Source organism: Balaenoptera ricei, chromosome 16 (genome assembly GCF_028023285.1).
Source record: "Balaenoptera ricei isolate mBalRic1 chromosome 16, mBalRic1.hap2, whole genome shotgun sequence".
Taxonomy (NCBI): Eukaryota; Metazoa; Chordata; class Mammalia; order Artiodactyla; family Balaenopteridae; genus Balaenoptera; species Balaenoptera ricei.
This window is the reverse complement of record NC_082654.1, coordinates 23,548,168-23,561,812: the sequence shown is the minus strand read 5'-3', so window position 1 is coordinate 23,561,812 and position 13,645 is coordinate 23,548,168.

Below are 13,645 nucleotides of genomic sequence, written 5' to 3'. Positions count from 1 at the left end.
TGGCTCACCCAGGCCGTGGGGAGGGAGGGGTACGGAGGAGGCGGGGCGAGCCTGCGGCGTCAGAGGCCGGCGTGACGTTGCACCAGCCTGAGGTGCGCAGTGCGTTCTCCCGGGGAACTTGTCCCCGGATCACGGGACGCTGGCAGTGGCGGGCTGCACGGGCTCCCGGGAGGGGCGGTGTGGAGAGTGACCTGTGCTCGCACACAGGATTTTTGGAGGCGGCAGCAGCAGCCCCAGCGTCTCACGCCCGTCTCTGGGGTCCGCGCTGATCGCCGCGGCTCGCGCCAGTCTCTGGAGTTCGTTTAGGCGGCGCTCTGAATCCCCTCTCCTTGCGCGCCGCGAAACAAAGAGGCAAGAAAAAGTCTCTTGCCTCTTCGGCAGCTGCAGACTTTTTCCCGGTCTCCCTCCCGGCCAGCTGTGGTGCGCTAACCCCTTCAGGCTGTGTTCACGCCGCCAACCCCAGTCCTCTCCCTGCGATCCGACCAAAGCCCGAGCCTCAGCTCCCAGCCCCGCCCGCCCCGGCGGCTGAGCAGACAAGCCTCTCGGGCTGGTGAGTGCTGGTCGGCGCCGAGCCTCCATGCGGGAAGTGCGGGAATCTCTCCGCTTTGCCCTCCACACCCCTGTGGCTGCGCTCTCCTCCGTGGCTCCGAAGCTTCCCCCCTCTGCCACCCGCAGTCTCTGCCCACGAAGGGGCTTCGTAGTGCGTGGAAATCTTTCCTCCTTCACAGCTCCCTCCCACTGGTGCAGGTGCCGTCCCTATTCTTTTGTCTCTGTTATTTCTTTTTTCTTTTGCCCTACCCAAGTAGGGGGGGAGTTTCTTGCCTTTTGGGAGGTCTGACGTTTTCTGCCAGCGTTCAGTGGGTGTTCTGTAGGAGCAGTTCCACGTGTAGATGTATTTCTACTGTATCTGTGGGAAGGAAGGTGATCTCCGCGTCTTACTCTTCCGCCATCTTCTCTCCTCTCTTTCTATAGTTTTAATGGAGCATTTTATATGATTGCATTTTCTCTCCTTTCTTAGACTATAAATTATAATTCTTTTTCTAACTCACTATTTAAAAGTTGCTGAGTTATGATTGACATAGAAAAAGCAGTATATATGTAATGTAAGTAAATTGATGAGTTTGGAAATAAGAATATATTCATAAAACCATCACCACTGTCAAGGCCGTAAACATATCCACCACCTCCCAAAGTTTTCTTCCATCTCCTTTATTATTATTTGTGTGTGTATGATAACAACACTTAACATAAGATTTACCCTCTTAGCAAATTTTAAGTATACAATAAGGTATTGTTAGCTACAGGTACTATGTTACATAGTAAATCTCCAGAATTTGTCTATCTTAAGTACCTGAAACTTTGTACCTTTTAACCATTTTCTCCCTATTTCCCCCTCCCATCAGTCATGTTAACCACCATTCCCCTTTCTGCTTCAACAAGTTTGACTATTTCAGATTCCACACATAAGTGAGCCCATACAATATTCCTTTTTCTGTGTCTCGCTTGTTTCACTTAGCGTCATGCCTTCAAGAATCACACATCTTGTTGCAAATGGAAGGATTTCCATATTTTATTTTTTATTTATTTTTTTAACATCTTCATTGGAGTATAATTGCTTTACAATGGTGTGTTAGTTTCTGCTGTATAATAAAGTGAATCAGCTATACATATACATGTATCCCCATATCCCCTCCCTCTGACATCTCCCTCCCATGCTCCTTATCCCACCCCTCTAGGTGGTCACAAAGAACAGAACTGATGTCCCTGTGCTATGCAGCTGCTTCCCACTAGCTATCTACTTTATATTTGGTAGTGTATATATGTCCATGCCACTCTCTCACTTCGTCCCAGCTTACCCTTCCCACTCCCTGTGTCCTCAAGTCCATTCTCTATGTCTGTGTCTTTATTACTGTCCTGCTCCTAGGTTCTTCAGAAACTTTTTTTTTTTTTTTTTGGATTCCATATGTATGTGTTAGCATACAGTATTTGTTTTTCTCTATCTGACTTACTTCACTCTATATGACAGACTCTAGGTCCATCCACCTCACTACAAATAACTCAATTTCATTTCTTTTTATGGCTGAGTAATATTCCATTGTATATATGTGCCACATCCTCTTTATCCATTCATCTGTCGATGGACACTTAGGTTGCTTCCATGTCCTGGCTATTGTAAACAGTGCTGCAATGAACATTGTGGTACATGACTCTTTTTAAATTATGATTTTCTCTGGGTCCAGTAGTGGGATTGTTGGGTCATATGGTAGTTCTAGTTTTAGTTTTTTAAGGAACCTCCATATTGTTCTCCATAGTGGCTATATCAATTTACATTCCCACCAACAGTGCAAGAAGGTATCCTTTTCTCCACACCCTCTCCAGCATTTACTGTTCGTAGATTTTTTGATGATGGCCATTCTGACCAGTGTGAGGTGATACCTCATTGTAGTTTTGATTTGCATTTCTCTAATGATTAGTGATGTTGAACATCTTTTCATATGTTTGTTGGCAATCTGTATATTTTCTTTAGAGAAATGTCTATTTATGTCTTCTGCCCATTTTTGGATTGGGTTGTTTGTTTCTTTGATATTGAGCTGCATGACCTGCTTGTATATTTTGGAAATTAATCCTTAGTCAGTTGCTTCATTTGCAAATACTTTTTCTCCCATTCTGAGGGTTGTCTTTTGGTCTCATTTATGTTTTCCTTTGCTGTGCAAAAGCTTTTAAGTTTCATTAGGTCCCATTTGTTTATTTTTTTTTATTACCATTTCTCTAGGAGGTAGGTCAAAAAGGATCTTGCTGTGATTTATGTCATAGAGTGTTCTGCCTAGGTTTTCCTCTAAGAGTTTGATAGTGTCTGGACTTACATTTAGGTCTTTAATCCATTTTGAGTTTATTTTTGTGTATGGTGTTAGGGAGTGTTCTAATTTCATTCTTTTACATGTAGCTGTTCAGTTTTCCCAGCACCACTTATTGAAGAGGCTGTCTTTTCTCCATTGTATATCTTGCCTCCTTTATCAAAAATAAGGTGACTATATGTGCGTGGGTTTATCTCTGGGCTTTCTATCCTGTTCCATTGATCTATATTTCTGTTTTTCTGCCAGTACCAAACTGTCTTGATTACTGTAGCTTTGTAGTGTAGTCTGAAGTCCAGGAGCCTGATTCCTCCAACCCGGTTTTCTTTCTCAAGATTGCTTTGGCTATTCAGGGTTTTTTGTATTTCCATACAAATTGTGAAATTTTTTGTTCTAGTTGTGTAGAAAATGCCATTGGTAGTTTGATAGGGATTGCATTGAATCTGTAGATTGCTCTGGGTAGTATAGTCATCTTCACAATGTTGATTCTTCCAGTCCAAGAACATGGTATATCTCTACATCTGTTTGTAGCATCTTTAATTTCTTTCATCAGTGTCTTTTCTTTTTTGTTTTGTTTTTTTTGGCTTAAACAACAAATATTTATTTCTCTTAGTTCTGGACTGAAAGCTAGAAGTTCAAGAGCAGGATTCCAGTGCACTCAGGTTCTTGGTGAATACCTTCTTCCTGGTTAACAGATGCTGTATACTTACATGGTGGGCAGAGAGGGAGAAGGAGAGAGAATGAGAGAGAGAAAGAACTAGATCTCTGGTCTCTTCTGTTTTCTGTTTGTTTGTTTTTAAATTTTGAATTTTATTTTTTTATACAGCAGGTCCTTGTTAGTCATCTGTTTTATTCACATCAGTGTATACATGTCAATCCTAATCGCCCAATTCATCCCACCACCACACCCACCCCCATCCCCCCCACTGCTTTCCCCCCTTGGTGTCCGTATGTTTGTTCTCTACATCTGTGTCTCAGTTTATGCCCTGCAAACCAGTTCATCTCTACCATTTTTCTAGGTTCCACATATATACGTCAATATACAATATATGTTTTTCTCTTTCTGACTTACTTCACTCTGTATGACAGTCTCTAGATCCATCCACATCTCTACAAATCACCCAATTTCGTTCCTTTTTATGGCTGAGTAATATTCCATTGTATATTTGTACCACATCTTGTTTATCCGTTCATCTGTTGATGGGCATTTAGGTTGCTTCCCTGACCTGGCTATTGTAAGTAGTGCTGCAATGAACATTGGGGTGCATGGGTCTTTTTGAATTATGGTTTTCTCTGGGTATATGCCCAGTAGTGGGATTGCTAGGTCATATGGTAATTCTATTTTTAGTTTTTTAAGGAACCTCCATACTGTTCTCCATAGTGGCTGTATCAATTTACATTCCCACCAACAGTGCAAGAGGGTTCCCTTTTCTCCACACCCTCTCCAGCATTTGTTGTTTGTAGATTTTCTGATGATGCCCATTCTAACTGGTGAGAGGTGATACCTCATTGTAGTTTTGATTTGTATTTCTCTAATAATTAGTGATGTTGAGCAGCTTTTCATGTGCTTCTTGGCCATCTGTATGTCTTCTTTGGAGAAATGTCTATTTAGGTCTTCTGCCCATTTTTGGATTGGGTTGTTTGTTTTTTTAATATTGAGCTGCATGAGCTGTTCATATATTTTGGAGATTAATCCTTTGTCCGTTGATCCATTTGCAAATATTTTCTCCAATTCTGAGGGTTGTCTTTTCGTCTTGTTTATGGTTTCCTTTGCTGTGCAAAAGCTTTGAAGTTTCATTAGGTCCAATTTGTTTATTTTTGTTTTTATTTTCATTACTTTAGGAGGTGGATCAAAAAAGATCTTGTTGTGATTTATGTCAAAGAGTGTTCTTCCTATGTTTTCCTCTAGGAGTTTTATAGTGTCTGGTCTTACACTTAGGTCTTGAATCCATTTTGAGTTTATTTTTGTGTATAGTGTTAGGGAGTGTTCTAATTTTGTTATTTTACATGTAGCTGTCCAGTTTTCCCAGCACCACTTATTGAAGAGACTGTCTTTTCTCCATTGTATATCCTTGCCTCCTTTGTCATATATTAGTTGACCATAGGTGCGTGGGTTTATCTCGGGGCTTTCTATCTTGTTCCATTGATCTATGTTTCTGTTTTTGTGCCAGTACCATATTGTCTTGATTACTGTAGCTTTGTAGTATAGTCTGAAGTCAGGGAGTCTGTTTCCTCCAGCTCCGTTTCTTCCCTTCAAGACTTCTTTGGCTATTCAGCGTCTTTTGTGGCTCCGTACACATTTTAAGATTTTTTGCTCTAGTTCCAGAAAAAATTCCATTGGTAATTTGTTATGGATTGCATTGAATCTGTATATTGCTTTGGGTTGTATAGTCATTTTCACAATATTGATTCTTCCAAACCAAGAACATGGTATATCTCTCCATCTGTTGGTATCATTGTTAATTTCTTTCATCAGTGTCTTATAGTTTTCTGCATACAGGTCTTTTATCTCCCTAGGTAGGTTTATTCCTAGGTATTTTATTCTTTTTGTTGCAGTGGTAAATGGGAGTGTTTCCTTAAGTTATCTGTCACATTTTTCATCATTAGTGTATAGGAATGCAAGAGATTTCTGTGCATTAATTTTGTATCCTGCTACTTCACCAAATTCATTGATTAGCTCTAGTAGTTTTCTGGTAGCATCTTTAGGATTCTCTATGTATAGTATCATGTCATCTGCAAACAGTGACAGTTTTTCTTCTTTTTTTCCATTTTGGGCTCCTCTTATTTCCTTTTCTTCTCTGATTGCTATGGCTGAAACTTCCAAAACTATGTTAAATAATAGTGGTGAGAGTAGACATCCTTGTCTTGTTCCTGATCTTAGAGGAAATGGTTTCAGTTTTTCACCACTGAGAACGATGTTGGCTGTGGTTTTCTCATATATGGCCTTTATTATGTTGAGGTAAGTTCCCTCTATGCCTACTTTCTGCAGGGTTTTTATCATAAATGGGTATTGAATTTTGTCAAAAGTTTTTTCTGGATCTATTGAGATGATCATATATTTTTTATCTTTCAGTTAGTTAATATGGTGTATCACATTGATTGATTTGCATATATTGAAGAATCCTTGCATTCCTGGGATAAACCCCACTTGATCATGGTGTATGATCCTTTTAATGTGCTGTAGTATTCCGTTTGCTAGTATTTTATTGAGGATTTTTGCATCTATGTTCATCAGTGATATTGGCCTGTAGTTTTCTTTCTTTGTGACATCTTTGTTTGGTTTTGGTATCAGGGTGATGGTGACCTCACAGAATGAGTTTGGGAGTGTTCCTCCGTCTGCTATATTTTGAAGAGTTTGAGAAGGTTAGGTGTTAGGTCTTCTCTAAATATTTGATAGAATTCACCTGTGAAGCCATCTGGTCCTGGGCTTTTGTTTGTTAGAAGATTTTAAATCACAGTCTCAGTTTCAGTGTTTGTGACTGGTCTGTTTATATTTTCTATTTCTTCCTGGTTCTGTCTTGGAAGGCTGTACTTTTCTAAGAATTTGTCCATTTCTTCCATGTTGTCCATTTCATTTGCATATAGTTTCTTGTAGTAATCTTTCATGATCCTTTGTATTTCTGCAGTGTCAGTTGTTACTTCTCCTTTTTCATTTCTAATTGTATTGATTTGAGTCTTCTCCCGTTTTTTATTAATGAGTCTGAATAATGGTTTATCAATTTTGTTTATTTTCTCAAAGAAGCAGCTTTTAGTTTTATTGATCTTTGCTATTGTTTCCTTCATTTCTTTTTCATTTATTTCTGATCTGATCTTTATGATTTCTTTCCTTCTGCTAACTTTGGGGCTTTTTTGTTCTTCTTTCTCTAATTGCTTTAGCTGTAAGGTTAGGTTGTTTATTTGAGATGTTTCTTGTTTCATGAGATAGGATTGTATTGCTATAACTTCCCTCTTAGAATTGCTTTTGCTGCATTCCATAGGTTTTGGGTCATCGTTTTTTCATTGTGATTTGTTTCTAGGTATTTTTTATTTCCTCTTTGATTTCTTCAGTGATCTCTTGGTTATTTAGTAGTGTATTGTTTAGGCTCCATGTGTTTGTATTTTTTACACATTTTTTCCTGTAATTGATATCTAGTCTCATAGCATTGTGGTTAGAAAAGATACTTGATATGATTTCAATTTTCTTAAATTTACCAAGGCTTGATTTGTGACCCAAGATATGATCTAACCTGGAAAATATTCCATGAACTATTGAGAAGAGAGTGTGTTCTGTTGGTTTTGGATGGAATGTCCTATAAATATCAACTAGGTCCATCTTATTTAATGTATCATTTAAAGCTTGTGTTTCCTTATTTTCATTTTGGATGATCTGTCCACGGTGAAAGTGGAGTGTTAATGTCCCCTACTATGATTGTGTTACTGTTGATTTCCCCTTTTATGGCTGTTAGCGTTTGCCTTATGTATTGAGGTGTTCCTATGTTGGGTTCAAAAGTATTTACAATTGTTATATCTTTTTCTTGGATTGATTCCTTGATCATTCTGTAGTGTCCTTCTTTGTGTCTTGTAATAGTCTTTATTTTAAAGTCTATTTTGTCTGATATGAGAATTGCTACTCCAGTTTTCTTTTGATTTCCATTTGCATGAAATATCATTTTCCATCCCCTCACTTTCAGTCTGTATGTGTCCCTAGGTCTGAAGTGCCTGTCTTGTAGACAGCATACATACAGGTCTTGTTTTTGTATCCATTCAGCCAGTCTGTGTCTTTTGGTTGGAGCATTTAATCCATTTTATTTAAGGTAATTATTGATATGTATGTTCCTATTACCATTTTCTAAATTGTTTTGGGTTTGTTATTGTAGATCTTTTCCTTCTCTTCTGTTTCCTGCCTAGAGAAGTTCCTTTCACCTTTGTTGTAAGGCTGGTTTTGTGGTGCTGAATTCTCTTAGCTTTTGCTTGTCTGTAAAGGTTTTGATTTCTCCATTGAATCTGAATGAGATCCTTGCTGGGTAGAGTATTTGGCTATAGATTTTTCCCTTTCATCACTTTAAATATGTCCTGCCACTCCCTTCTGGCTTGCAATTTCTGCTGAAATATCTGCTGTTAACCTTATGGGGATTCCCTTGTATCTTACTTGTTGTGTTTCCCTTCCTGCTTTTAATATTTTTCTTTGTATTTAGTTTTTGATAGTTTGATTAATATGTGTCTTGGCATGTTTCTCCTTGGATTTATCCTGTATGGGACTCTCTGCGCTTCCTGGACTTCATTTACTATTTCCTTTCCGTTTAGGGAAGTTTTCAACTATAATGTCTTCAAACAATTTCTCAGTCCCTTTCTTTTTCTCTTCTTCTTCTTCAAATTATAAGGACCCCTATAATTTGAATGTTGGTGCATTTAATGTTGTCCCAGAGGTCTCAGTCTGTCCTCAATTCTTTTCATTCTTTTTTCTTTATTCTGCTCTGCAGTAATTATTTCCACTATTTTATCTTCCCGGTCACTTATGCGTGCTTCTGCCTCAGTTATTCTGCTATTGATTCCTTCCAGAGAATTTTAAATTTCATTTACTGTGTTATTCATCATTGTTTGTTTGCTCTTTAGTTCTTCTAGGTCCTTTTTAAATGTTTCTTGTATTTTCTCCATTCTATTTCCAGGATTTGTGATCATCTTTACTATCATTACTCTCAATTCTTTCTCAAGTAGATTGCTTATTTCCTCTTCATTAGTTTGGTCGAGTGGGTTTTTACATTGCTCCTTTATCTGCTGTGTTTTTTTCTGTCTTGTCATTTTGCTTAACTTACTGTGTTTGGGGTCTCCTCTTCACAGGCTGCAGGTTCGTAATTCTCGTTGTTTTTGTTGTCTGCCCCCAGTGGGTAAGGTTGGTTCAGTGGGTTGTGTAGGCTTCCTGGTGGAGGGGACTGGTGCCTGTGTTGTGGTGGATGAGGCTGGATCTTGTCTTTCTGGTGGGCAGGCACGTGTCTGGTGGTATGATTTGGGGTGTCTGTGACCTTATTATGATTTTAGGCAGCCTCTCTGCTAATGTGTGTGTTTGTGTTACTGTCTTGCTAATTGTTTGGTGTAGGATGTCTAGCACTGTAGCTTGCTGGTTATTGAGTGGAGCTGGGTGTTAGCGTTGAGATGGAGATCTCTGGGACAGCTTTCCCCATTTGATATTACGTGGAACTAGGAGATCTCTGTTGGACCAATATCCTGAACTTGGCTCTCCCACCTCAGAGGCACAGGCCTGACACCGGGTCGGAGCACCAGACCTGTCAGCCACATGGCTCAGAAGAAAAGGGAGAAAAAAAGAAAGACAGAAAGAAAAAAACAAAATAAAGTTATTAAAATAAAAAATAAAAGTGATTAAAAATAAACAAGTTTGAAAATTAATTTAAAAAAGAAAGAAAGAGAGAAGAGAGCAGCCAAACCAAAAAACCAATCTATCAATGATAACAAGTGCTAAAAAACTATACTAAAAATTAAAAAAAACGGGCAGACAGAACCCTAGGACAAATGGTAAAAGCAAAGCTATACAGACATAATCACACAATGTCCATTGGCTCAATGTTGGGACGATTCTTTTTCTATTCAGGTATTCCAGAGATGCTGGGTACATCAAGTTGATTGTGGAGATTTAATTTGCTGCTCCTGAACCTTCTGGGAGAAATTTCCCTTTCTCTTCTTTGTTTCCACAGCTCCTGGGGTTCAGCTTTGGATTTGGCCCTGCCTCTGTATATAGGTTGCCTCAGGGCTTCTGTTCCGCACCCAAACAGGACAGCGTTAAAACAGCAGCTGATTAGGGGGCTCTGGCTCACTCAGGCCAGGGGGAGGGAGGGGTACGGACGTGGGGCGAGCCTGTGGCAGCAGAGGCCGGCGTGACGTTGCAGCAGCCTGAGGCGCGCAGTGCGTTCTCCCGGGGGATGTTGTCCCTGGATCACGGGACCCTGGCCGTGGCGGGCTGCACGGGCTCCCGGGAGGGGCGGTGTGGAGAGTGACCTGCGCTCGCACACAGGCTCCTTGGTGGCGGCAGCAGCAGCCTTAGTGTCTCATGCCCGTCTCTGGTGTCCATGCTGATAGCCGCGGCTCGCGCCCATGTCTGGAGCTTGTTTAGGCTGTGCTCTGAATCCCCTCTCCTCATGCACCCCAAAACAATGGTCTCTTGCCTCTTAGGCAGGTCCAGACTTTTTCCTGGACTCCCTCCCAGCTAGCTGTGGTGCACTAGCCCCCTTCAAGCTGTGTTCACGCAGCCAACCCTAGTCCTCTCCCTGGGATCTGACCTCCGAAGCCTGAGCCTCAGCTCCCAGCCCCCGCCCGCCCCTGCGGGGGAGCAGACAAGCCTCTCGGGCTGGTGAGTGCTGGTCGGCACCAATCCTCTGTGCGGGAGTCTCTCTGCTTTGCCCTCTGCACCTCTGTTGCTGCGCTCTCCTCCGTGGCTCTGAAGCTTCCCCCCCGCCACCCACTGTCTCCACCAGTGAAGGGGCTTCCTAGTGTGTGGAAACTTTTCCTCCTTCACAGCTCCCTCCCACTGGTGCAGTTCCTGTCTCTATTCTTTTGTGTCTCTTTTTTCTTTTTTCTCTTGCCCTACCCAGTTATGTGGGGAGTTCCTTGCCTTTTGGGAAGTCTGAGGTCTTCTGCCAGCGTTCAGTAGGTGTTCTGTAGGAGTTGTTGCACATGTAGATGTATTTCTGATGTATTTGTGGGGAAGAAGGTGATCTCCACGTCTTACTCCTCCGCCATCTTAAAGGTCTCTCCCCAGGATTTCCTTATTTTAAAACTGAATATTTTATTTTATGTAAATACCATTTTTGTTTTAAATTCATTCGTCCATCAATGGACACATAAATTGTTTCCATATCTTGGCTATTGTGAATAATGTTGCAATGAACATAGAAGTGCATATACCTTATTGAGGTCCTAATTTCAATTCCCTTGGATAAAGATCCAGTAGTAGTATTACTGGATCATATGGTAGCCTTATTTTTAATTTTTTGAAGAACTTTCATACTACATTTCATAATAGCTGCACCAATGTACACTCACAGTAAGTATACCAACCTTCAATTTTCCCCCATTTTTCCCCCATATTTTCCAACATTTGCTATTATCATTTTTTAAATAACAGCCTTCCCAATAGGTATGAGGTGGTCTCAATATGATTTTGATTTACATTTCCCCAGTGATTCCTGATGTTGACCATATTTTTATATACCTACTGGCCATTAGTATTTTTTTAATAGACCTTTATTTGAGTATAATTGTTTCACAATACCATGTTACTTTCTGTTTCACAACAAAGCGAATCAGCCATATGCATACACATGTCCCCATATCCCCTCCCTCTTGAGCCTCCCTCCCATCCTCCCTATCCCACCCTTCTAGGTCATCGCAGAGCACCGAGCCAATCTCCCTGTGCTATGCTGCTGCTTCCCACCAGCCAACCATTTTACATCTGGAAGTGTATATATATCACAGCTACTCTCACTTTGCCCCAGCTTTGCCCTTCCACTCCGTGTCATCAAGTCCATTCTCTATGCCTACCTCTTTATTCCTGCCCTGCTACTAGGTTCATCAGTACCATTTTTTTTTTTTTTTTTTTTAGATTCCATGTATACACGTTAACATTGTGTATTTGTTTTTCTCTTTCTGACACACTTCACTCCGTATGACAGACTCTAGGTCCATCCACCTCACTATAAGTAACTCAGTTTCATTTCTTTTTATGGCTGAGTAATATTCCATTGTATATATGTGCCACATCTTCTTTATCCATTCATCTGTCGATGGACACTTAGGTTGCTTCCATGTCCTGGCTATTGTTAACAGTGCTGTGCTGCAGTGAACATTGTGGTGCATGTCTGTTTTTGAATTGTGGTTTTCTCAGGGTATATGCCCAGTAGTGGGATTGCTGGGTCATATGGTAGTTTTATTTTTAATTTTTTAAGGAACCTCCATACTGTTTTCCATATTGGTTGTATCAATTTACATTCCCACCAACAGTGTAGGTGGGTTCCCTTTTCACCACACCCTTTCCAACATTTATTGTCTCTAACTTTTTTGATAATGACCATTCTGACCAGCGTAAGGTGATACCTCACTGTAGTTTTGATTTGCATTTCTCTCATAATTAGTGATGTTGAGCATCTTTTTATGTGCCTCTTGGCCATCTGTATGTCTTCCTTGGTGAAATGTCTATTTAGGTCTTCCGCCCATTTTTTAAATGGATTGTTTGTTTTTTTGATATTGAGCTGCATGAGCTGTTTGTATATTTTGGAGATTAATCCTTTGTCTGTTGTTTCATTTGCAAATATTTTCTCCTATTCTGGGGGTTGTCTTTTTTTCTTGTTTATGGTTTCCTTTGCTGTGCAAAAGCTTTTAAGTTTAATTGTCCCATTTGTTGATTTTGGTTTTTATTTCTGTTACTCTAGGAGGTCGGTCAAAAAAGATCTTGCTGTGGTTTACGTCAAAGAGAGTTTTTCCTATGTTTTCCTCTAAAAGTTTTATAGTGTCTGGTCTTACATTTAAGTCTTTAATCCGTTTGGAGTTTATTTTTGTGTATAATGTTAGGTAGTGTTCTAATTTCATTCTTTTACATGTAGCTGTCCAGTTTTCCCAGCACAACTTATTGAAGAGGCTGTCTTTTCTCCATTGTATGTTTGTCATAAATTAGGTACCCATACGTGCATAGGTTTATCTCTGGGCATTCTATCTTGTACCATTAATCTACATTTCTGTTTTTGTAGAAGTACCATACTGTCTTGATTACTGTAGCTTTGTGGTATAGTTTGAAGTTGGGGAGCCTGATTCCTCCAACACCACTTTTCTTTCTCAAGATTTCTTTGGCTATTCAGAGTCTTTTGTGTTTCCATATGAATTGTAAGATTTTTTTGTTCTAATTCTGTGAAGAATGCCATTGGTAGTTTGATAGGGATTGCATTGAATCTGTAGATTGCTTTGGGCAGAATAGTCATTTTCAGAATATTGATTCTTCCAATCCAAGAACATGGTATATTTCTCCATCTTTTTATGTCATCTTTGATTTCTTTCATCAGGGTTTTATAGTTTTCTCAGTACAAGTCTTTCACCTCTTTAGGCAGGTTTATTCCTAGGTATTTTTTTCTTTTTGTTGCAATGGTAAATGGGAGTGTTTCCTTAATTTCTCTTTCTGATTTTTCATTGTTGGTGTATAGGAATGACAGAAATTTCTGTGCTTTAATCTTGTATCCTGCAACCTTACCAAATTCATTGATTAGTTCTAGTAGTTTTCTGGTGGCATCTGTAGGATTTTCTATGTATAGTATCATGTCACTGGCAAATAGTGACAATTTTACTTCTTCTTTTCCAATTTTTAATCCTTTTATTTCTTTTTCTTCTCTGACTGCTGTGGCTAGGACTTCCAAAACTATGTTGAATACAAGTGGTGAGAGTGGACATCCTTGTCTTGTTCCTGATCCTAGTGGAAATGCTTTCAGTTTTTCACCATTGAGTATGATGCTTGCTGTGGGTTTGTCATATATGGCCTTTATTATGTTGAGGTAGTGTCCCTCTGTGCCCATTTTCTCGAGAGTTTTTATCATAAATGGGTATTGGATTTTGTCAAAAGCTTTTTCTGCATCTATTGAGATGATCATATGGTTTTTATTCCTTAATTTGTTAATGTGTGTATCACATTGATTGATTTGCATATATTGAAGAATCCTTGCATCCCTGGGATAAATCCCACCTAATCATGGTGTATGATTCTTTTAATGTGCTGTTGGATGCTGTTTGCTAGTATTTTGTTCAGGATTTTTACATCTATGTTC